The sequence below is a fragment of the Heterodontus francisci genome, chromosome 5 (genome assembly GCF_036365525.1).
Source record: "Heterodontus francisci isolate sHetFra1 chromosome 5, sHetFra1.hap1, whole genome shotgun sequence".
Taxonomy (NCBI): Eukaryota; Metazoa; Chordata; class Chondrichthyes; order Heterodontiformes; family Heterodontidae; genus Heterodontus; species Heterodontus francisci.
The window spans coordinates 108,574,986-108,600,582 of NC_090375.1; the positions used below are offsets into that span (position 1 = coordinate 108,574,986).

General features: G+C 43.2%; 1 protein-coding gene across 4 annotated transcripts in view; it reads right to left on the reverse strand.

The window, feature by feature from the left end:
• Positions 1-627: 627 nt before the first annotated feature.
• ca8 (carbonic anhydrase VIII) overlaps positions 628-25,597 on the reverse strand; it is a 93,888-nt gene continuing 68,918 nt past the window's right edge. For 2 of the 4 annotated variants that reach the window (XM_068030892.1, XM_068030891.1), the window contains exon 10: positions 629-3,543. The gene's annotated coding sequence lies outside the window, so the exon portion shown is untranslated. Of the gene's footprint in view, positions 3,544-25,597 lie in introns of all 4 variants that reach the window. The other 2 variants (XM_068030895.1, XM_068030894.1) reach the window with 2 other exon arrangements.

Below are 25,597 nucleotides of genomic sequence, written 5' to 3' on the forward strand. Positions count from 1 at the left end.
GGGTTCTCGATCTCTGGGGCATCCGTGCTTCCTAGATAGTCCTCTGTGGCCCTTGGTAACTGGATACACACCCCAATTCCCCCTTACCGGTACTGTTCCCCAGTACCTGATGCAGACCTCAGACCACTCCCTCTGGCTCTTTTCCCTCCTGCTCGTGCTTCTGTCTGCTGCTTGTGGCTCTCTGGATCCACTCCTGAGCCCACCAAAGACACTGCTCCAGTCCCCAAAGGGACTTCCTGCGCACCCTGAGGAGAATGTCTGATGAAGTAGAAACTGCTCCAAATTCCAAGGATATGCTTACTCATCAGTTCACAGCAGCTGACAAGGAGACAGCACGATCCTCCCACTACACAAGGTATGTAACTTGCAGAACATGTTGGAAGTATCAACAACAAAGCAGAAGTGCATGACATGGATCATGTAACTGGTGCAAGCTGTGTCAAGGTTCTTTTTTGTACTGATACCAAGTTATCTACTCCCTTGCATATATCTAACTAAACACAACCATGGTGAAAATCAGATGCATGTCTCCTGTGATCTGGCCATAGCTACTAATAATAAAAACAACAAAATATTACTGAGAAGAAAGTTATTGCAATGCAAGTACTGTGTTGAGTTTTATTGAAGATGTAAAATATAAATTATATATTCACAGCAAGTTTAACATCCACAAATAATAAAGAAACTATATTATAATTGTTTTATTAATGTGGAGAACAAACCAGTTTTTATAAAGTGTATCAAAGCTAGTTAAAATCTCATTTTATAATTTGAACTGCCACCATACATTCACGCAAATATGTTATTCAATATGTAGGTTACAAGATATAAGTTAGTTAAAACTGGATTGTCTGACTGAGTGTGCACTACAGATTACATTTAACATTAACTTAAGTTGCACACAAAAATAGTCTGCCAAGAACTCAATTATAGCACAGGACTTTAGGCAGAATTTAAGTTAGGCAAGGAAAGATTCCCAGTCATGGATTCTAGAGACAGGAAATGTTTAATGTGTTCACACCAAGGACAATTATTATTTTACAGTTCTGAAAATATTCCCAATGGTTAGCTTTGGATATTGTCTTCACTGTATATCTTATTACATTATAAACATTTTCACTATACAGTACTCAAAGACATCAATTCTAGAGATAAAGACACAAACATTATTTTCTCTATATGCAATGCTAAGAATATAAACCCAAAAAGCTTTGCTTAAAGTTACTTAGACTCAACAATGAAAATATGATTCTGACTTCAGCCGTCATACGGTAAACCCAGCTTTCTTTAATAAAAATCAAATGCATCATATAGTTGAGTTGATCAATGCCTTCAGTAAGGCCATTAGTTTACTTAATGTTGCTGTCTGTAGTTCTGTACTCAGACAGAACACTTGTGATGAGGAACTAAGCAAACTCCCAGAAATTCCATTAATTATTCAAAGAAACAGGGTACCGCAATCCATCTGCAGATCCTCCAAATATTTTAAATGTTGCCTTTGAAAATCTTCAATCTTTCTACATGAATAGAAAATCAATGCAACCAATAAGAAAATATTCAAATACTGACATTATTAAAGAAACAGACAGTTTGTGGAATAGTCTATACCAAAAACATTAACAAGATGTAGATGTGTTAGCTACTGGAATATGTACTCTACACAACCTATTAAAAGTTCAATTTTAACAATTATAGCAGTGGATATGATCAGTTAAAGATTAACTACTATTGTTTCACAAGTTGCATCATGCACTCCTCCACTATTTAAAACACGGAAGAGGTATCATGCAGATATTTTACTAGAATATAATATCCCTTTTAACAACTAGCCTGTAATTTTCAGTACCATTCAACTCTGAGGCATTACTCAACTTGAAGCTTTTTCATAATACTGAAAATGGATTATTGTCTAATTTATAGGAAATGTCGAAGAGTAATTATAATGATCTGGAAATCCTTGTTTAAATTTAAATAAGAATTTCAGATCAAGTTAACTGCTTCAGATAAAAATTGCTCAGGACTTCAACTAACTTGGTTTGGTTTGTCGTTTGGAACCAATTCATCCCACATAGTTCCTGATGGTAGCATTCTGTCAGCAAGATTAACAACTTATGCCTTTGCCAAATGGCGAGAAAAAGGGAGAAAAAAATAAATAAAACTAATAAAAATAAAGTAGAACTCAAAGGAAACATAAAATAGGAAATGCAAAGAATGGAGAAACAACAATTATGGTCTGTTTTGTGGCCCATTACATTTTCAAAAGTTTGAATTCACCACTTTACAAAAAACTGAATTGATACGATAATCTTTACATAGCTTTGTGAGTTGTAGCTTTGTGAGTTGTTTATGAACAGTCAGCAAAAGTTTCAGAGATTTACCTTAAATTTTGTTAAGCATTTTGTTTCAATTTTCTCCACATTTATCAAGTTTGCTCACCCCAACATATTTGGAATGCAGTCACATTAAAAATGATTGTACACACTGAACGTATCATGTGTCCCAAATGTACATTCAGTTGAGACTAAACAAGGTTTCACTGTCAGTTAAACACAATAATCAAAGCTTATTGAAATTATGCATTATAGAGAAAATTTAGCTTATTAGCCCTGTAACACAATTCAGCAACATTTACTTCAAAATATTTGATTGAAAGAACATTGATAACTTTACCATAAAGCAGGGCATATTTGCAATGACTAAATTAGTGCATTATTCAGGAGCAGATTGGTTTAATGTACAAGATTTTTCAAACTATGCAGTTCAAACTGATTTTAGCTTCTTATACCTGAAGCAAAATCCACATACCACAACCTTATTCATTGCAGATGCCCTCTCTTTTCGTAAAAAAATAAATGCAGGATATATCTCTTCCTTCCAGGTAGACATTCAATTTAAAGTAACTGCAGTTTATGAAGCTTATCAGGAAATAACATTTTAAAATATAGCATCCTCCGAAATAGCCAAATTAAACAGCTGTCTTTGTAAACAGAGTAAACCAATTGGCTACTGAAATTTTTCTAAGGACTAGCATTCAATGCAGTTTTTATTCAGTGATGCAGATAACCTTCAAGTCACACTGGTTTAGTCCAAGCAAACTTCTTCCCTTTTAATACTGCTAAACCACAGTATGTAAAGTCACACTTTTCCAAGCAGCAAAGAACTAGAAAGCACTTCCCAAATTTCAAACTCAAAGAACTTCAGAAATACGTATCACTATTAAATTATGTTAAATATGACAGAATTTTTGGACCAATGAAATGTTTAATGAGTAGCCATTTACAAAAGACAAATGCATAAATAGTCTACAAAAATAATTATGTGAAGCATGGGGGCACCTAAAATGAACTCTTGTTCTTGCGCATCAGCTCTTTTTCTGGAATATTTAAGAGGACTATGAGAACAAGCCAACTGCCACAGCTGCTTTTCAGGACTGCATTAATTATAGAAGGCAACACAAAACATGCTTTGTATTTTGAAGGAGCAGCAGCTTCAGAAAGATCCATTTCTCATACAGTGGGATACTGTGGGCTCATTGTCTTCACCCTGTTAAAAGAGAATGGGACATTCATGCCTGAGAAATTCCTTAGTAGAAGGTTCACCCTGTTCACTTAACTGATCAGACAGATGGAATAACAAGAAAATAGTTCTAATATATCACTGGGGTCTACGACCGAATTCTTGTCTTACAAATTACTCAGTATAATAATTTTATCTATATGGTACTCAACTGGGTTTGAAACAATCACTGTGTTACAATACATATTTCTTATAGCTTTCAGAGTAATACATCACATGGTGCATCAGCACTTCCCATCATGTATGAATAAAATGCTGGCACTGAAGAGGCCGCATCACTTTATCGCTTACTTCAGAACAATTCGAATTCCAAACTATCTTTCTGGATTTAAGAACGTAAGAACAATCAGGGGTGAGAAATAAGGTTATTTATTTGGTTTAAATCAGAACAACTCAAACCAATAAAGCCAACACCACGTTTTCTACACAAAAGGACATTGAACAAAATAATTTGTAAATTTGGACAAATGTGGTGTTTGTTTCAGGGTAAAAATGATCAACCCCCTGAATTGATTCAAATCTTTAATCTAAGTTTTGGATCAATTTAAAGGCAAGCAGAAAAAAAAACCTTCCTATGAACCCTGCTCCCAGACGCTGCACAACTTCAAAAAAAAAGTCTGGTCCGAACCAACTACCTCTCCACACAATCACAAAAAAAAATGCATTTTACTTTCATGTATGTAAATTGGATACTGCGTTTCCTGTGTTACAACAGAGACTACACTTCAAAAGTACTTCATGGCTGTAAAGTGCTTTGGGAGATCCTGAGGATGTGAAAGGTGCTATATAAATGCAAGACTTACTTTCTTTTTAGTTGGAATTTTTTCTTCTGGGACTTATGGAGCAAAGAAACTAAAGGGTGGAATGCAAAACGAGGGATTGCAGCTTTAGGAGCACTGAAACAGTTTTTTTTTTAAATCTGCAGTTTGCAAATTACAGTATAAGCCAGGTAGCTTCATGAAGCAACTGGGAAAAGGATGGTACATGCAACTGCATATTCAGGTGAATCTGATGTCCATTTAATATAGTAAACAAGTTGTTACCAAGGTGATATGCTACAATGCTTCCTTTTGACATCAGGATAACTTTTCTGGGGCTTTGTTACAAGTTTGGAACATCAAGTTAAAAGTGACTTTTAAGCAAAAGCAATACTTACCCAAGATATAAACCAAATATACAAGAGGAGTGGTTCCACACACAGTGGGGAACGAAGAACAGAGAATGGAAGGCTATAATGTTATCTCTAATTTGTTTTTCCTACTAGTGTAGCTCTTGACTGACAGAGCAGGAAAAAGAATTTACCCAATGAGTCAACTTCACAATACGGAAAAGAACTTCTTCCATGGGGTAACCAAACTACACAGAATAATTACTCCTCTCCTGCACTGAGTGCCGCTTGAGTGCACAGAGTGTGAATAAAGGAGTTTGGTGAGTAAGTTCGGTAAGGAGCGGAACTATACATTAAGAAAAAATCAATTTAATTTGAAAAAGAGAGCGCAAGCGAATGGGAGTGTTCACTGGGAATCAGCAAGAGGGGAGCCGGGCTAGCTGCCGCTGCTGACGCCAGACTGCTGGCGTTCGGAAGAAAAAGAGGTGTGACATCACAGGGAAGCAGGTAGGTGATTGGCTGGGTGAGACTTCGGAGCTACAAATAACGTGAGAAAGGAGAGAGAGCGGTGGGGCACAGGGAGCTAGTCGTTGAGTATCTGGTGGATATTTTCTTAGAGAAAAATAAAATAAACTAACATTTAAGTCTATCTTCTAAGTAGAAGCTAAAATACCAGTAGTCAGTAGGTGGTTACTTGTTTGTTCCTTCTATTTATAATCATTGTACTGTGTTTATTTAACTTCCAATTTTAGTGCAGTAAATAAATAACTTGAGGCATAGCAGCTCACACCTGTCCAATGCACATCCTGTGCCATGTGGGGATCCTGCCCATGTCCTGTACAACATGTGCAGAAAGTGCCACCAAATGCAAAAACTCAAGTGCCGAATCTTGGAACTCGAAGCAAGGATGAGACACATGTGGATAGCATGTTTCAGGAGGTGGTCACCCCGCAGCTTAAGAAAGCGCGGGCAGAGGGGGGCTGAGTGGCTGCCAAACAGACAAAGAGGGCAAGGTTGGTAGTGCAGGACACCCAGGAGGACATCCCACTCTCTAACCAGTCTTCAGTTTTGAGTACCGATGGAAGAGAGGGCTCCTCTGGAGAATGCAGTGAAAGTCATGACCAGAGCACCATGGGTGGCTCAGCTGGGCAGGGGAGGAGAAGACAGGACAGCAATAGTGGTAGGGTATTCTATAGTTAGGGGAATAGACAGGCATTTCTGTGGTCGCAGCTGTGATTCCAGATGGTATGTTGCCTCCCTGGTGCACGGGTCATGGATATTGCTGAGCAGCCACAGACCACACTGCAGGGTGAGGGTGCACAGCCAGAGGTCGTGGTGCACATTGGTACTAACGATATAGGTAGAAAAAGGGATGAGGTTCTGCAGGCTGAGTTTGGGGAACCATAGAAAATTACAGCACAGAAGGAGGCCATTCAGCCCATCGTGTCCGCGCCGGCCAAAAAAAACTAGCCACCTAATCTAATCCCACTTTCCAGCCTTGATGGCTACAATACTTCAGGTGCAGGTCCAGGTACCTTTTAAAAGAATTGAGGGTTTCTGCTTCCACCACAATTCCTGGCAGTGAATTCCAGACCCTCTGGTGAAACAGGTTTCCCTCATGTCCCCTCTAATCCTTCTACCAATCACCTTAAGTCTATGCCCCCTGGTAATTGACCTCTCCACTAGGGGAAACAGATTCTTCCTGTCTAGTCTATCTAGGCCCCTCATAATTTTGTACACCTCTATTAAGTCACCCCTCAGCCACCTCTGTTCTAAGGAAAACAACTCTAGCCTAACCAATCTTTCCTCATAGCTGCAACTTTCGAGCCCTGGCAACATTCTTGTAAATCTCCTCTGTACTCTCTCCAAAGCAACTATATCCTTTATGTAATGTGGTGACCAGAACTGTACGCAATACTCCAACTGTGGCCTAACCTGTGTTTTATACAGTTCCAGCATTACATCCCTGCTTTTGAATTCGATACCTCGGCCAATAAAGGAAGTTAAGGGGGAGTTAAGTAAGGGATTCGCAAGCAGGACCCAAGGCCATGTTCCAGTGAGTATAGAAATAGGAGAATACACGAGATGAACGCAAGGCTGGAGAGGTGGTGCAGGAGGGAGGGCTTCAGATTTCTGGGGTCTTGGGACCGGTTCTGGGTAAGGTGGGATTTGTACAAGCCGGACGGTTGTAACCTGAACAGGACCGGGAAGAATATCCTTGAAGGAAGGTTTGCTAGTGCTGTTGGGGATGGTTTAAACTAGATTCACAGGGGGATGGGAACGTGAGGGCAACTTCAGATAGGACAAATTCAGAGCAGGGAACAGGAGGCAGAAAATTGGTGAGTAACTCTGAAAGACAGAAGAAGTAAAGGTTAAAAAGTGTACAGCACAGGGATTTGGCACCGTAAAAAAGGTATTTATTTAAATGCAAGGAGTATAGCAAATTAAGCCGATGAGCTGAGGGCAAAGTTAGACACATGGAAGCATATCATTGTTATAATGGAAACTTGACTGAAAGGGAAAAAATGGCAGCTCAACATCCTTGCCTATAGAGTTTTCAGGCAGGATAGAGAGGGGGATTAAAAAGGAGGGGTATAGCATTATTGGTTAAAAAATCAATTATAGCTGTGAGGAGGGATGATATGCTAAATAAAACATCAAATGAGGCCTAATGGGTTGAACTCAGAAATATAAAAGGGACGGCCACACTACTAGCGACCCCCAAATAGTGAGAGGGAGTTACGAGAACAAATATGTAGGCAGATTTCGGAGTACAAAAACAATAGGGCAATAATAGTTGGGGATTTCAATTTCCCTATCAACTGGGATACAAACAGTGTGAAGCGCACAGACGGCATAAAATTTTTGAACTGCATTCAAGAGAACTTTTTTAGCTAGCACGTAACAAGCCCAACGAGAAAAGGTGCAATTCTAGATTTAGTCTTAGGAAATGAAGCTGGGCAAGTGGATGAAGTAGTAGTGGGCGACCATTTTGGAGATAGTAACCATAATAGTTAGATTTAGCATCTTAATGGAAAAGGACAAAGATAGAACAGGAGTAAAAGTTCTAAATTTGGAGAAGGTAAATTGTACAATCTGGCGAAAGTGGAAAGTGGCAAACCAGTGGGAGGCATTCAAAAGCGAGATTCTACAGGCACAGTGTAGACATGTCCCAACAAAGAAAAAAGGGTGGAACTGCGAAATCTAGAGGCCCCTGGTTATCTAGAAGCATATAGGGCAAGAGAAAGCAGAAAAAGAAAGCCTGAGAGTCACAAAAAACTTAATACTTTAGAAAGCCTAGAGGAGTATAGCAGGGGCGACGTAAAAAAGGAAATTAGGAAAGCAAAGAGATGAAAAAATATTGGTAGGTAAAATCAAGGAAAACCCATAGATGTTTTATCAGTACATTAAGAGCAAAAGGATAACTAAGGAAAGGGTAGGGCCTGTCAGAGATATATAAGGTAACGTACGCATAGATGCAAAAGATGTGGTCAGGGTTCTTAATGAGTACTTTGTCTGGCTTCAAAAAGGAGAGGGATGATGGAAACATCGTAGTTAAAGAGGAGGAGTGTGCAATATTAGATATGATAAGCATAATGAGAGGGGAAGTATTACAGGGTCTGACATCCTCGAAAGTGGATACGTCACCAGGGCCAGATGGATTGTATCCCAGGCAATTAAAGGAAGCCAGGGACGAAATAGCAGATGCTATTTTCAAATCCTCACTAGATACGGGTGAGGTACTAGAGGATTAGAGGTCTGCGAACGTTGCACCATTGTTTAAAAGGGTGCGAGTATTAGGCCAAATAATTACAGGCCCGTCAGTCTGACCTTGGGGGTGGACAAATTATTAGAATCAATTCTGAGAGATAGGATAAACTGTCACTTAGAAAGGTACAGATTAATCAGGGATAGTCAGCATGGATTTGTTAAGGGAAGGCCGTATCTTAACAACTTAATTGAATTTTTTTGAGGCAGTAACAGATAGGTTAGTGCAGTGGATGTTGTCTGCATGAATTTTAGTAAGGCATTTGACAAGGTCCCACATGGCACACTGGCCAGAAAGTAAAAGCCTATGGGACACAAGGGAATGTGGCGAGTTGGATCCAAAATCGGCTCAGTGACAGGAAACAAAGGGTAATGGTTGACAGATGCTTTTGTGAATGGAAAGCGGTTTCCAGTGGCAATCCACAGGGCTCAGTGTTGGGTCCCTTGCTGTTTATTGTATATAATGATTTAGACTTAAGTGCGGGAGGCATGATTGGGAAATTTGCAAATGACACAAAAATTGGCCATGTAGTTGGTAGTGAAGAGGATAGCTATAGACTCCAGAATGATATCAGTGGTTTGGTTGAGTGGGCATGAAAAGTGGCAAATAAAATTCAATACAGAGAAATGTGAGGTAATGCATTTGGGGAGGACAAACAAAGCAAGGGAATACACAATAAACAGAAGGATATTGACAGAAGAGGAAGTGAGACACCTTGAAGTGCATATCCATAGGTCCCTGAAGGTGGCAGGACAGGTAAAGGCAGCGGCATATGGAATGCTTTCCTTTATTGGCCAAGGTATAGAATATAAAAGCAGGGATGTAATGCTGGAACTGTATTAAACGCTGGTTAGGCCATAGCTGGAGTATTGCATACAGTTCTGGTCACATTACAGGAGGAACGCAATTGCTCTGGAGACAGTACAAAGGAGATTTACAAGAATGTTGCCAAGACTTGAAATTTGCAGCTATGAGGAAAGATTGGATCGGCTAGGTTTGTTTTCCTTAGAACCGAGGAGGTTGAGGGGTGACTTAATTGAGGCGTACAAAATTATGAGGGGCCCAATAGAGTAGACAGGAAGGACCTGTTTCCCCTAGCAGAGAGATCAATTACCAGGGGCACAGATTTAAGGTGACAGGTAGAAGGATTAGAGGGGACATGAGGAAAACCTTTTTCACCCAGAGGGTGGTGGGTGTCTGGGATTCGCTGTCGGGATCGGCAATGGAGGCAGAAACCCTCAACTTATTTAAAAAGTTACCTGGACCTGCACCTGAAGTGCTGTAACCTGCAAGGATACGGACCAAGTCCTGGAAGTTGAGCTTAGAATGGGCGGCAAGTCTATGCAGACAAATGGCCTCTTTCTGTGCTGTAACCTTTCTATGGTTCTATGTGCCCACCCAAGTTGCATTGTGCCCATAGAGGTAGCTGCCATAGCTTTCTTCCTTGCCAGCCATTTGGATAGCCCAGGGAAAGTCCACAGACTTGGCCTTCCACCAAAAAGTCAAGATTAAATTTCATCATAGCTGCAGGCACCTTTCAAACCTGTAGCTGTGCCTCAGGTCACTGAAATTGGAGACAACAAAATGCTTTTTAAATATTTTTTCTTGGAATGTGGGCGATCCTGGCAAGGCTACATTTTTGGCTATCATTAGTTGCTGTGAATAGGTGGTGTTGGGCCTTTTCTTTGAACTGCTACAGTCCTTGTGTGAAGTGCTGCCATCACAAGGAAGGAAATTCCAGGATACTGACACAGTGATGAAAGTCAGTATATATCCAAGTCAGGATTATGTGTGACTTGAAGGTGACTTTTCATACCTTAGTTAAAGTTTTAACCTGAAAACCTTGGCCTGTTTCAAGAACCTGTGATTCAGTTGGATTTTTTTGTTTAAACTCACAACAATTGGACATTCTGCATATTTGCCTTAAGAGCAATTTTGAAACTTTACCAGCATGCAATTTGCACTTTCCTAGCCTGACCAGCATGCAGAAGTGCTCAGCATGCAATCTGTGCAACAGCAGAGCTTGAAGGGTATAAAAGGCGTGACCCTCATCTTGTGGGGGAATTGAGTTTCTTAATTTTGTAAAATAAGCCAGAAATTAAATTCTCAAAACTTTATTTCAGGCAATTTTGTCATTTAATCAATGCTTTTTCCCCCATTAGGACATGCAATTGGAACAAGTGTGCTCCTTTCTTGAAGATAAAAGAGCTTGTTTATGGAGAACGGATTTGTTTGTAGGAATGTGCATCAATTACTGTTGAAAAATCAATAACAAAAATGTCTCTCCTAAACCATTGAGTATTTAGGATTTTTTAACTAAACTAAAACAATTAATATTTGAATGCTTTGAATTAAGATTTTTTTTTAATGGGAATTGTGGTTTATTAAAGGCTGTACAAGTTGACAAAGTTCCTGATGATGTATTTAAAAGGTAATTTTCTGGTAGTACAGGAAGTGGCTTAGACCTTCAATTAAAAACTTAATTCAAAGTATTAAAAAATTGAATCCAACTGGATGCTTCTTTTAATGTGTTCTCAATGTAGGCAATGCTGGCAAGGCCAAATATTTGGCTATCCTTAGTAACCCTGTAAAGATGGTGTTGGGCCTTCTCTGAACTGCTGCAGACAATTTTTCAATGCTTTGAATACCTTCATTTGAACCAATCTTGTGGGTATACCGATATTTTCAGATTTGCTGTTTGTAAAAATTATTTGACCATTGAACATATACTGTGTAATATTTCCAATAAAACAACTGACTTTCAAATGCACATTTGTTATTCACGATGATGTGCACTATTTTAGTTGTGAGCATTAAACATAGGTAGTGTTCCACTCAGCGGTCCATTTGCTTGCGTTGGTCAGTGATTATGTCCCCTGATTTAGATTTGAGGGGGGCAATCTTCATGATGGTTGGCCCAAAAGCCCTCTTCATGCCATCATACATTCCTCTGATATTTCCGGTGTCAGAGGCCAGCTGAATATGACTGCATAGATGTTGCCAGTAGTCATTTGCGCAGCGCCTGGCTGTTCTTTGTGCAGTGCTTCTGGCTGCTTTAAGTGCTACGGATGTTAACTCGCTGGGGGCTTTCTTGTAGTTCAGCAGTGCAATGAACTTAACGGCTATGACAGGTTGCAGCTCTTCAATGTGAGATTGAAACCAGTCTGCATTCCTCTTCACACATTTGCCATAGGTGGTCATTGCTGAGTCAAAGATGGCGTCTCTGATGTGGGCCCACTTGGTCTCTACATCCCCTGTGGGAGTGTTTTGAAGGGCTTTTTCAAGTGAATTTAGAAACTTATGTAACAACTGTGGATGAAAAATTCTGCTAGTGTTGATGCGCGGGCGGCCCTTCTGCTTGGAGTGACGCAGCTTCTTTGGTTTGAGGCTAACCTTGCTGCACACCAGGGAGTGGTCGGTGTCGCAGTCCGCACTGTGGAAGCAGCGTGTGATTTGAACGCTGTTTAGAGAGGCTCGCCTTGTGAGGATGAAGTCCAGCTGGTGCCAATGGCGTGATCTTGGGTGCCTCCAAGAAACCTGGTGACAGGGTTTAGTGAGAAAGAATGAGTTGGTGATGCAGAGATTATGACAGGTACATAACTCAAGCAGTCTCTGACCATTCTCACTCAACCTACCAGTGCCATAGCGCCCAAGGCAGGAGGGCCATGAGACATGGTCAGCCCCAACCCTGGCATTAAAGTCCCCCAGCAGGAACAGGTGTTCGGTGTTGGGGATGCTACTAATGATATTATGGAGTTCCTCGTAGAACTGGTCTTTAGCTTCAGGTGGGGAACAGAGTGTTGGAGCATAGATGCTGAGTAGGTGTACTAGACCAGAGGCGGTGAACAGACGGATGGACAGTATGCGTTCCGAGTCATTTGAGGGTGGCTCTATCATGCTGAGCAAAGTGTTTCTGATGGCGAAGCCCACTCCATGCTGTCTTGGTTCTTCAGGATCCCTACCCTGCCAGAAGAAGGTGTAGTCTTGCTCTGTTAGAGATCCGCTCGCAGGGAGGCATGTCTCCTGGAGTGCTGCAATGTCCACATTGAGTCTACTGAGCTCGTTGTTAATGATGGCGGTCTCCCGAGAATCGTTGATTTGCGTATGGTCTTCCGACAGGCCAGGACATATATTTCTGACGTTCCAACTTACAAAATGAAGGGCTGGTACCTTCTTTCCTTTTTTGGTCGTGCTGTTTGGTGCGGTGTTGCAGTTCACTTGTCGGGCAATGACACTGAGCTCCAAGCACCCATTGAAGCAGGTGGACCGTGGCGGGACAGAACCTTACTGACCGGGGGCTGCCCGGTTTGAGGCAGGCGGTAGCTGTCCAGTGAGATGAGATGACCTCTCCCACCGACAAAGGCAACCCGTGGCGCCCAATCGCTACGCCAATTGAGCTGGACTTATAACACGTAACTGCTGCCTTCCGTGTTGATTTGGTCGCTGTGAGGCGACTATGGAGTGACCTCTCCATGGCGCATGCCTGGGCTGATGTACGGAGGTTGAGAGTTGCCCAAGCGTCAAAACGCCTCTCTCGGCCTTCCTGGTGGGGTCGAAAGGAGTGCAGAGCACGACGTTTGGCACTGGTATGGCTGCAGGAACCGCCAGAAACATGCCAAAGGTGACACATGACCGCCTTCCGGGTTCCACTCCGGATTTTGTATTAGGGTTTATTCCCTTAGCCTTGGTTTCTCCTGAGACGCCCACAAGGCAGTGGGGTTGTTAGGGCCCCTACACAGGGGTAGGTGAATGCCGGGGGGGGGGGGGGGGGGGGGGGGTGGGGAGAGCTGGGAAGGGGGCTGCAGGGGGTAGGAGAGAGGGATGCAAGGGGAGGAGGTGCAGACAACAAAACACCTCACCAGCTCCCACCATCGTCCCCCCCACAACAATGCACCGTCACTGGGATCGGGACCCGGGCGCTGAGCCAACCACGCGGCCGCTCCTCCCCCCCGATCGCCGCCATCCTTCAGAGACTTATGCTACATAATCACTGACCAACGCAAGCAAATGGACCGCTGGATGGAACATACCTAGAACTGTACTCCAGGGAAAATGTTGTCACTGAGACTGCCCTCAATGCAGCCCACTCTCTGCCAGTCATGGATGAGCTGGACGAACAGCCAACAAAATTGGAACTCAGTGATGCCATTGATTCTCTAGCCAGTGGAAAAGCCCCTGGGAAGGACGGCATTACCCCTGAAATCATCAAGAGTGCCAAGCCTGCTATACTCTCAGCACTGTACGAACTGCTTTGCTTGTGCTGGGTCGAGGGAGCAGTACCACAGGACATGCGCGATGCCAATATCATCACCCTCTATAAGAACAAGGGTGACCGCGGTGACTGCAACAACTACCGTGAAATCTCCCTGCTCAGCATAGTGGGGAAAGTCTTCGCTCAAGTCGCTTTAAACAGGCTCCAGAAGCTGGCTGAGCGTGTCTACCCTGAGGCACAGTGTGGCTTTCGAGCAGAGAGATCCACCATTAACATGCTGCTCTCCCTTCGACAGCTACAGGAGAAATGCCGTGAACAAAAGATGCCCCTCTACGTTGCTTTCATTGATCTCACCAAAGCCTTTGACCTCGTCAGCAGACGTGGTCTCTTCAGACTACTAGAAAAGATTGGATGCCCACCAAAGCTACTAATTATCATCACCTCATTCCACGACAATATGAAAGGCACAATTCAGCATAGCGGTGCCTCATCAGACCCCTTTCCTATCCTGAGTGGCACGAAGCAGGGCTGTGTTCTCGCACCTACACTGTTTGGGATCTTCTTCACCCTGCTGCTCTCTCATGCGTTCAAGTCTTCAGAAGAAGGAATTTTCCTCCACACAAGATCAGGTGGCAGGTTGTTCAACCTTGCCTGTCTAAGAGCGAAGACCAAAGTACAGAAAGTCCTCATCAGGGAACTCCTCTTTGCTGACTATGCTGCATTAACATCTCACACTGAAGTGTGTCTGCAGAGACTCATCGACAGGTTTGTGGCTGCCTGCACCGAATTTGACCTAACCATCAGCCTCAAGAAAACGAACATCATGGGACAGGATGTCAGAAATGACCCATCCATAAATATCGGTGACCACACTCTGGAAGTGGTTCAAGAGTTCACCTATTTAGGCTCAACTATCACCAGTAACCTGTCTCTCGATGCAGAAATCAACAAGCGCATGGAAAAGGCTTCTATTGCTATGTCCAGACTGGCCAAGAGAGTGTGGGAAAATGGCGCACTGACACAGAACACGAAAGTCCAAGTGTATCAAGCCTGTGTCCTCAGTACCTTCCTCAGTCACACCTGTGACTTTTCTAATATTTGTCAGTTCCGAAGAAGGGTCACTGCCCCGAAACGTTAACTCTGCTTCTCTTTTCACAGATGCTGCCAGACCTGCTGAGTGGTTCCAGCATTTCTTGTTTTTATTTCAGATTTCCAGCAGCCGCAGTATTTTGCTTTTAGTCCTCAGTACCTTGCTCTACGGCAGCGAGGCCTGGACAACGTACGTCCTTGGCATCAGGTGGCAGGACCGTATCTCCAACACTGAAGTCCTCGAGGCGGCCAACATCCCCAGCATATACACCCTACTAAGCCAGCGGCGCCTGAGATGGCTTGGCCATGTGAGCCGCATGGAAGATGGCAGGATCCCCAAGGACACATTGTACAGCGAGCTTGTCACTGGTATCAGACCCACCGGCCGCCCATGTCTCCGCTTTAAAGACGTCTGCAAACGTGACATGAAGTCCTGTGACATTGATCACAAGTCATGGGAGTCAGTTGCCAGCGATCACCAGAGCTGGCGGGCAGCCATAAAGGCGGGGCTAAAGTGTGGCGAGTCGAAGAGACTCAGCAGTTGGCAGGAAAAAAGACAGAAGCGCAAGGAGAGAGCCAACTGCGTAACAGCCCTGACAACCAATTTTATCTGCAGCACCTGTGGAAGAGTCTGCCACTCTAGAATTGGCCTTTATAGCCACTCCAGGCGCTGCTTCACAAACCACTGATCACCTCCAGGCACTTACCCATTGTCTCTCGAGACAAGGAGGCCAAAGAAGAAGAATTAAACATACCACCATTGAGTTTAGATGTAGTAAGATTCTTTGTTGATCTTGAGGATAGCTATTATGGATTAAAGTACCAAAAACCTATAACAGCTGATAAATTGATGAGAGATACAAAGCCCAATTTTAACTGGGAATGGAACTGGCGAGGTGGTGGGGGCTGGGATGAAGCGCTGCAAAGTGAGCAGCAAACCCTCCTCCTTTGCCCTTGGCTGTGTGAGGCCTTTGCGATTATAATTGTTAGGCTTCATAAGCATACCGAAATGCATGGGAAATGTCAGCTGACCGGCAGACAGAAACAACATTTTGAGCCCCCAGCTGGCAGCAATAACACAACTCGCATGATTCCTAATGGTCTCATGAAAGGGAAGGGATATAGCCCAGGGCAGGAAAGGCCTAAACTTTCTTTGTGGGGCCTGATAAGAGTACTCCTGGTTCCACAAGTAAAATAAATAAATACAGCTGTCTTCATTTGGCGGGAAAGTGACATCACTTCCCTGCTCAGGCCACAGTTAAAAACGCAGTATCAGCCCAAATACCTTGATCTGCACATTTAGAGAAAGTCCTCACCTGCTTAAAGTTGATAATGTCAGTGGATATGTCACACAGACTATTTTAATCTGTTTCAAGTCAGGGAGGGAGGATTAAAACATCCCTGCTATTTTTGTGGGTCAATTAAAAGAAACTTTTGTGGGTTTCCAAAGATCTGAACACAATTTTTTGATAATTCATAGAATCATAGAATGGTTCCAGCATAGGAGGCCATTCAGCCCATTGTGTCCATGCCGGCTCTCCACAAGACCAACTTAGCTAGTCCCACTCCCCCCCACTTTTCCCCATAGCCCTGCAAATTTTCTTTCTTCAGATAATTGGCCAATTCTTTTTTGATAGTTACAACTGAATCTGCCTCCACCACACTCAGGCACTGCATTCCAGATCCTAACCACTCACTACGTAAAAAAGTTTTTCCCTATGTCGTATTGCTTCCTTTGCACATCACCTTGAATCTGTGCCTTCTGGTTCTTGATCCTTCTGCTAACGGGAACCATTTCTCCCTATTTACCCTGTCCAGACTCCTCATGATTTTGATCCTCTATCAAATCTCCTCTTAATCTTCTCTTCTCCAAGGAGAACAGCCCCAGCTTCTCGGTGAATGTACTATACTTAGATTTCCAGAAGGCATTTGATAAGGTGCCACATCAAAGGTTATTGCAGAAAATAAAAGTTCATGGTGTAGGGCGTAACATATTGGCATGAAGAGAAGATTGGCTAGCTAACAGAAAACAGACAGTAGGCATAAATGGATCATTTTCTGGTTGGCAAGATGCAATGAATCGTCTGCTACAGGGTTCAGTGCTGGGGCCTCAACTTTTTATAATTTATATAAATGACTTGGATGAAGGTACCAAAGGTATGGTTGCTAAATTTACTGATGACACAAAGGTAGGTAGGAAAGTAAGTTGTGAAGAGGACATAAGGAGGCTACAAAGGGATACAGATAGGTTAAGTGAGTGGGCAAAGATCTGGCAAATGGAGTATAATGTGGGAAAATGTGAAATTTTCCACTTTGGCAGGAAGAATAAAAAAGCATATTATCTAAATGGTGAGAGATTGCAGAGCTCTGAGATACAGAGGGATCTGGGTGTCCTACTGCGTGAATTGCAAAAGGTTAGTATGCAGGTTCAGCAAGTAATTAGGAAAGCTAATCGAATGTTATCATTTATTGCAAGGGGAATTGAATACAAAAGTAGCGAGGTTATGCTTCAGTTATACAGGGCATTGGTGAGACCACATCTGAAGTACTGTGTACAGTATTGGTCTCCTTATTTAAGGAAGGATGTAAATGCACTGGAAGCAGTTCAGAGAAGGTTTACGAGACTAATACTTGGAATGGGTGGGTTGTCTTATGAGGAAAGGTTGGACAAGCAGGGCTTATATCCGCTGGAATTTACAAGAGTAAGACGACCTGATTGAAACATACAAGATCCTGGAGGGGTCTAGACAGGCTGGATGTGGAAAGGATGTTTCCTCTTGTGGGGGAATCTAGAACTAGGGGGTCACTGTTTAAGAATAAGGGGCCGCCCATTAAAGAAAGAGATGGATAAATTATTTCTCAGAGGGTGGTGAGTCTTTGGAACTCTTCCTCAAAAGGTGGTGGAAGTAGAGTCTTTAAACATCTTTAAGGCAGAGGTAGATAGATTCTTGATAAACAAGAGAGTGAAAGGTTATTGGGAGTAGGCGGGAATGTGGAGTTGAGGTTACAATCAGATCAGCCATAATCTTTTTGAATGGCACAGCAGGCTCGAGGGGGCAAATGGCCTACTCCTGCTCCTAATTCTAATGTTCTCCAATCTATCCATGTAACCGAAGTTTCTCATCCCTGGAACCATTCTCGTAAACCTTTTCTGCACCCTCTCCATTGCCTTAACACGGTTCCTAAATTGTGGTGCCCAGAACTGGAGACAATGGGCTGAATTTTATGAGCACGCCACAAATTGCAGTGGCGCGCTCTGAACTTGGCAGTCTGCCCACGTGGATTGCCCACAATATTTTGCACGGGGCTCATTTAAATGAAAGGGGCGGAGAGGCCACCCCCAATGATGTAGAGGGGTTGGCTACTCCGTCCCTGGCAACAGCTTCCGTTACCACCGCGCAAGCCCTTACTGGCAATTTTAATTTTTAAAAGGAACATTGCCTTTAATTTAAATAAAAATAGTAAAGTACCACATCAAAGCCCCTTTTTCACCACCCCCCCCCCAATTAAACAAATTTATTTCTCTCTCTTACACCCCCCGCCGAAACCATTTTTGCCACCAAACTTTATGATCTTTGCCTTTCAACCCCTTCCCACCATCGTCTCAGCCAATGGAATTTGTTTTCTCCGCTCCCCGCGCCCCCCACTGACCTGAAACTTAAACTCCTCCCCCCTCCCCACCAGTGTCTCGCCTTGAATCCTCAATTGGGGATCCAAAGATGCAGGACATCTGGCCACCAGTCGAAATATCGATATTGGACGGCTGCTCTGTCCAAGTAAATTAATTAACATGTTTTTGAATTAATTTTATTAGGCAAATGAAGGCTCTGCTGCTATGCGGCGGGGAGGGTGGGGGGACGGTGGACCGCACCGAGACCTCACCACCGCCAGTAAAATACGATGGAGCCTTCTCAGCACCGGGGGTCGAGGCGGGACTCGCCCGGAAAAATTTTCCAGGCCCCCCTGCCACGGCCCCCAACGTCGGAGGGCTGGTAAAATTCAACTCAATATTTCAGTTGAGGCCAAACCAGTATTTTAGACAGGTTTATCATAACTTCCTTGCTTTTGTACTCTATGCCCCTACTTATAAAGCCCAGGATCCTGTATATTTTGTTAACCGTTTTCTCAACCTGCCCTGCACCCTTCAATGATTTATGCACATATACACCTAGATCTTTGGGGATCCTGCCGTATGTGAGACGCATGGAAGATGGCAGGATCCCCAAAGACACATTGTACAGCGAGCTCGCCACTGGTATCAGACCCACCGGCCGTCCATGTCTCCGCTTTAAAGACGTCTGCAAACGCGACATGAAATCCTGTGACATTGATCACAAGTCATGGGAGTTAGTTGCCAGCGTTCGCCAGAGCTGGCGGGCAGCCATAAAGGCGGGGCTAAAGTGTGGCGAGTCGAAGAGACTTAGCAGTTGGCAGGAAAAAAGACAGAGGCGCAAGGGGAGAGCCAACTGTGTAACAGCCCCGACAATCAAATTTTTCTGCAGCACCTGTGGAAGAGCCTGTCACTCTAGAATTGGCCTTTATAGCCACTCCAGGCGCTGCTCCACACACCACTGACCACCTCCAGGCGCTTACCCATTGTCTCTCGAGATAAGGAGGCCAAAGAAGACACCTAGGTCCCACTGCTCGTGCACCTCCTTTGCAATTGTACCCTTTATTTTATGTTGCCTCTCCTCGTTCTTCCTACCAAAATGAATCACTTCATACTTCTCTGCATTAAATTTCATCTACCATATGTCCGCCCATTTCACCAGCATGTCTATGTCCTGTTGAAGTTTATCACTATCCTTCTCAGTTCACAATACTTCCAAGTTTTCCGTCATCCACAAATTTTGAAATTGTGCCCTGAACACCCAAGTCTAGGTCATTAATAAACATCAGGAAAAGCAGGGGTCCTAACACTGATCCTTGGGAACCCCACTGTATACATTCCTCCAGTCCAAAAAACAATTGTTCATCCCTACTTTTTGTTTGCTATCACTCAACCAATTTCATATCCATGCTGCTACTGTCCCTTTTATTCCATGGGCTCTGACTTTGCCTAAAAGCCTGTTATGTGGCACTTTATCAAATGCCTTTTGGAAGTCCATGAACATCATATCAACTGCATTACCCTCATCAACCCTCTCCATTACTTCATCAAGAACTCAAGCAAGTTAGTTAAACGTGATTTTTCCTTAACAAATTCGTGCTGGCTTTTCTTAATTAATCAACATTTGTCCAAGTGACTGTTAATTAGAGACAAAATCATTTCTAAAAGCTTTCCCAGCACCGAGGTTAAACTGACTGGCCTGTAGTTGCTGGGATCATCCTTACACTTTTTTTTAAGCAAGGGTGTAACATTTGCAATTCTCCAGTCCTCTGGCACCATCCCTGTATCTAAGGAGGTTTGAAGCATTATGGCCAGTGCCTCTGCAACTTCCACCCTTACTTCCCTTGGTATCCTTGGATGCATCTCATCCAGTTCTGGTGACTTAGCAAATTAAAGTACAGTCAGCCTATCTGATCCCTCCTCTTTTATCAATTATTAGCCCATAGAGTGTCTCAACTACCTCCTCTTTCACTATGATTTGGGCAGCATCTTCTTCCTTGGTTAAGACTAGAACCCCCTGCCTCTTTGCATAAATCAGCCTTTAGGTACCTAATCGGCTACTCCTTTTACCACCCTTTTACTAGTTATATGCCTATAGAAGACTTTTGAATTCCCTTTTGTATTAGCTACCAGTCTCAAAGGATCATAGGAAATAGGAGCAGGCGTAGGCCATTCAGCCCAATGAGCCTGCTCCGCCATTCCAACAGAGCATGGCTGATCATCTATCTCTGCAACATTTTCCCCCAATATCCCCATATCCCTTGATGTCATCAGTATCCAGAAATCTATCCATTTCTGTCTTCAACGTGCTCAATGATTGAGCTTCCACAGCCTTCTGGGGTACAGAATTTCACAGATTCACCACCCTGAGTGTAAAGAAATTCCTCATCACAGTCTTAAGTGGCCTTCCCCTTATTCTGAGACTGCCCCACCCCCACTTTACGTGCTTATAACCTTTTACATTTCAAATATTTGCCAGTTCTGAAGAAGGGTCACTGACCTGAAACATTAACTCTGCTTCTCTCTCCACAGGTGCTGCCAGACCTGCTGAGTATTTCCAGCATTTCTTGTTTTTATTCCTGAATTCCCAAAGCCTGTCCACCATCTACAAGGCACAAGTCAGGAGTGTGATGGAATACTCTCCACTTTCCTGGATGAGTGTGGCTCCAACAACACTCAAGAAGCTCAACGCCATCCAGGATAAAGCAGCCCACTTGATTGGCACCCCAGCCATCACCTTAATCATTCACTCCCTCCACCACCGATGCACAGTGGCAGCTGTGTGTACCATATACAAGATGCACTGCAGCAACTCACCGCTCTTTCTTTGACAGCGCTTTCCAAACCCGCGACCTCTTCAACCTTGAAAGTCAAGGGCAAAAGATGCATGGGAACAGCACCATCTGCAAGTTCCCCTCCAAGTCACACACCATCCTGACTTGGAAATATATATTTTGTTGCTGTATCAAAATCCTGCAACTCCCTTCCTAACAGCACTGTGGGTATACCCGCACCAGATGGACTGCAACAGTTCAAGAAGGTAGTTCACCATCACCACCCTCTCAAGGGCAATTAGGGATGGGCAACTAATGCAGGCCTTGCCAGCGACACACATCCTATGAAAAAAAGTTTTTAAAAATTCTTGCATCTCTCTAATTTCCTTGCAAATCTGTTCCTCTACAACTTTCCCACTAGTTGGTGGCCTATGGAATACATGCAGCAATGTAATGGTACCTCTAACCAAATAGATTCTGTCCTTGATCTCTAAAGGACATCCTCTCTCTCCAGCACTGTAATGTTCTCCTTAATCAATACTGCTACCCCTCATCCTTTCTTTCCTTCCCTATCTTTCCTGAACACCTTGTATCCAAGAATATTTAGTACCCACGCCTGCCCTTTCTGGAGCCAGGTCTCCGTTATTGCCATGGCATCATATTCCCACGTGGCCATCTGCTCCTGCAGTTCACCAACCTTATTTATCATACTCCATGCAATCACATACATGCATAGTAAACTTAATTTAGACCTTATTACATTCCCTCTTATTCTGACCCCACCTTACTATTTCTTGCTCTAGTGCAATCTGTCTCTCCCAATTCTCTCTGCACCTTAGTATTCCTCCCCATTATCTCCTGCTTCCCACACTCCTGCCAAGTTAGTTTAAACCCTCTCCAATAGTACCAGCAAAGCGAGGACATTGTTCCCAGCTCTGCTCAGGTGCAATCCTTCTATTAAAATTATGAATTTCAAATAAAATCTATTTCACATGCAAAGCCATAATTTAAACACTGATTGATTTTACACCAGTGCTGTTACATGGCTCCAGTTCCAGTCAGTTGCATCCGAATCTCGATATAAATGTTACTTAATAAAATTGGGCTGCCCTTATCCAATGTTTTCTTCTATTTTCACCGCTAAAGGCATATGGGAACAAACAGATTAAATTATTTCAGTGGAAATAAACAATTTGGCGATGAAAAGCAATATTCATGCAGGCAAAATTGTGCCCTGGTAACTTCTGACTTTACTCATCTAGTGCTTTGGGAGTCTGTGCTGCTCTACTGCCATGTATATTCACCATTATGTTTGTATGACAGAAACATCCTTGACAAAAAGTAATGGACTGACCTCCATTGGAAGGTCAAAACTTCGTAAGTGGTGCGCAGCCTAATGAAAATCGGTTTAACATCTCAGCTATGTACAGCATATCACATGTTGGCGTATGGATAAAAGACAGTAGAAGGTCTATCTTTGGACAACTCAGATTTTTAACATTCACAGTATTTTAAGAGTTTAAAAAAAAAATCACAGTTACCGTGCTGGAGTAAAACATTTTAAAATGTTTCTTTTAGACTGCCATTGCTGTCAAGCTATTCCTAGGTTTCCTTGTCCAGACAGAAACGCTGGATGAACTTCTGAATAGATGAGTTTCTAATGAGTGAGACCCGTTCTTTTTCCATCTTGCAGTTTGGACATGAAGGGCTATATTTTCTCTCTCAAACAAGTGAGTTGGGGTTGTGTCAGAGGTTAAAGTGCAAGACATCCGAGACAGAAACCCAATTCGTCTCAAACTCTCCTACTTCCAGTTTGAGAAGAGGTCGGACGAGGGCTGCATGACCAATCCAATCATGGGATGCAGGTTGATCATTTAAATATTATAACAAGGTTGCCAGTCTTCATTTTAACATTAATTCTAGTTTTAACTACAGACAGCCAGGTCTCGAGAAACTCGGCAGCTTAAAGGAGGCGAGAAGGGCTGAATCCATCAGGTAAGTGCCTTTACAGCACTGCTTATGGACCAGGAGGAGCAAAAAGGATACTCAGTTAAACACCCATACCCCCACCACCACCATAAGCCACCGCCTGCCCCGCACCCCCCCCCCTCCCCACCCAAAGGTATTGAGTATTGGTGCCCCCCAACCCCTTCACAGCAATGTCTCTCATGCCCACAATACACCTTCCTGTTCTCTTGGGCTTCAATCCGATGAAGCAGGCTTCCCACCTGAAGGGCCTCCTGTCTGTCAATCAGGCTGCCTGTAAGCAGGAACACCACTTAAAGTCACACTGCAGTTAAATTCTGCAAGGCATTTGGGAAACTCGTTCTTCTGGGTTTCCCACCTCACAACAGCACCTTCCCTCACAGAGAACTCACCTCCAGGTTAAAATCCAGTCCCAAGTATCAAAAGTCCCCGAGGTTTGCTCTTTCACACATGTCGTTCTTTTTTATTCATTCATGGGATCTGGGCATCGCTGGCTAGGCCAGCATTTATTGCCCATCCCTAATTGACCTTGAGAAGGTGGTGGTGAGTCGCCTTCTTGAACCGCTGCAGTCCTGGAGGCAGAGGGATCAAGGCGGGAGGCGGTGGCGAGAGGGGGAAGAGGAGTGGGGACGCGGGAAAAGGCGACAGTAATAGACAGCGAGAGCGCCGGCAGCCATACATTCAAATATCAAAGTGAAGGAGTGCTATCACAGGACAGCAGGTAGGTGATTAGTTTAATTTAGAGATACAGCACTGAAACAGGCCCTTCGGCCCACCGAGTCTGTGCCGACCATCAACCACCCATTTATACTAATCCTACACTAATTCCATATCCCTGCCACATCCCCACCTGTCCCTATACTTCCCTACCACCTACCTACACTAGGGGCAATTGCTAATGGCCAATTTACCTATCAACCTGCAAGTCTTTGGCATGTGGGAGGAAACCGGAGCACCCGGAGGAAACCCACGCAGACACAGGGAGAACTTGCAAAATCCACACAGGCAGTACACAGAATTGAACCCGGGTCGCTGGAGCTGTGAGGCTGCAGTGCTAACCATTGTAAACTAAGAATCGAAAACTTGCTATTACTTCACTAAATTACTAACTTAAACTACATAAACCAATTTATTAACAAACTTAAACAAAAATAATTTGTTAATCAGTTAATATTTTAATTGAATCAGTTAAATAAATACAGACAGATGGACATTGCAAGGCAAGTGATGTGCTGCAATTGCAGCATGTAGGAGTTTGTGGAGAGCACTGTGATCCCGGACAACTCAAAGAACTTCAGCTCAGAGTTCTTGAGTTGGAGTCCAAGTTGCAGATATTGTGGTATATCGGGGAGTGGGAATATTTCCGTGACACTTTATTTCAGGAGGCAGTCAAACTGGTTAAGTAGAACTTTAGAGTTGGGAGTTACGAAGGTGGTGTTGTCTGCCAGAGCCAGTACAGGGTAAAAGCGGAGCTATTTCGCTGGGATGACTCCACTTAAATTGGAACGGGACCAGTGTCCAGGTGAACTGAATAACTAGGGTAGTTGACAGGGCTTTAAACAAATAGGTGGGGGAAGGGGAGTTGGGGAGGATACAGGAAAAGACTAATTCAAAAGCAGCAAAAGAAACATCAAGGCTTTAGAGCAGACCAGAGTTTTAGGTAAAAATAAACAGAGTGGGTCAAGAAGGGACAGATTGTAACAAAGATAACAGGACATTAATGACTAAGGTGACATCAGAGAAAATTAGAAAAAATTCAAAGCTAAAGGCACTATAACTGAGTGCAAGAAGTATTCGCAACAGATTAGATGACTGAAAAACAGAAATAGAAGTTAATAAGTTTGATCAAATAGCCATTACGGAAATGTAGCAAAGCGATCAAGGTTAGGAAATAAATATTCCAGGATACGTAACTTGTAGTAGAGATAGGCAAAATGGAAAAGAGGGTGAGGCAGCCCAGATTAAAAACGGAATGGGATAAAGACTGTCAAAAGAAAAGGATCTTAGCTCAGAATTTCAAGAAGTAGAACCATTATGGGTGGAGCTAAGAAACATCAAGCGGCAGAAAACATCGGTGGATGTTGTTTATAGGCGCCCCAACAGTAGTTGTAGTCTAAGGCAGAGTACAAATCATGAAATCAGAGTTACATGTAATAAGGGTTCTACAGTAATCATTGGAAATTTTAATCTTCATATAGACTGGGTAAACCAAATTTGCTTTAATAGTGTAGAGGAAGAGCTCACGGAATGTATACAAGGTAGTTTTCCAGATCAGTATTCAAGGAACCAACTAGGGGGACAGGCCATTTTGAATCTAGTATCATGCAATTAAAAGGGGTTATTTAATAATCCTACAGTAAAGGGGTCTCTTGTGATGAGTGACCATAATATGACAGAATTTTATATTGAGTTTGAAAGTGATTGAGTTAAGAATGAAACTAGAGTCTTAAACCTAAACAAAGCAATAGACATA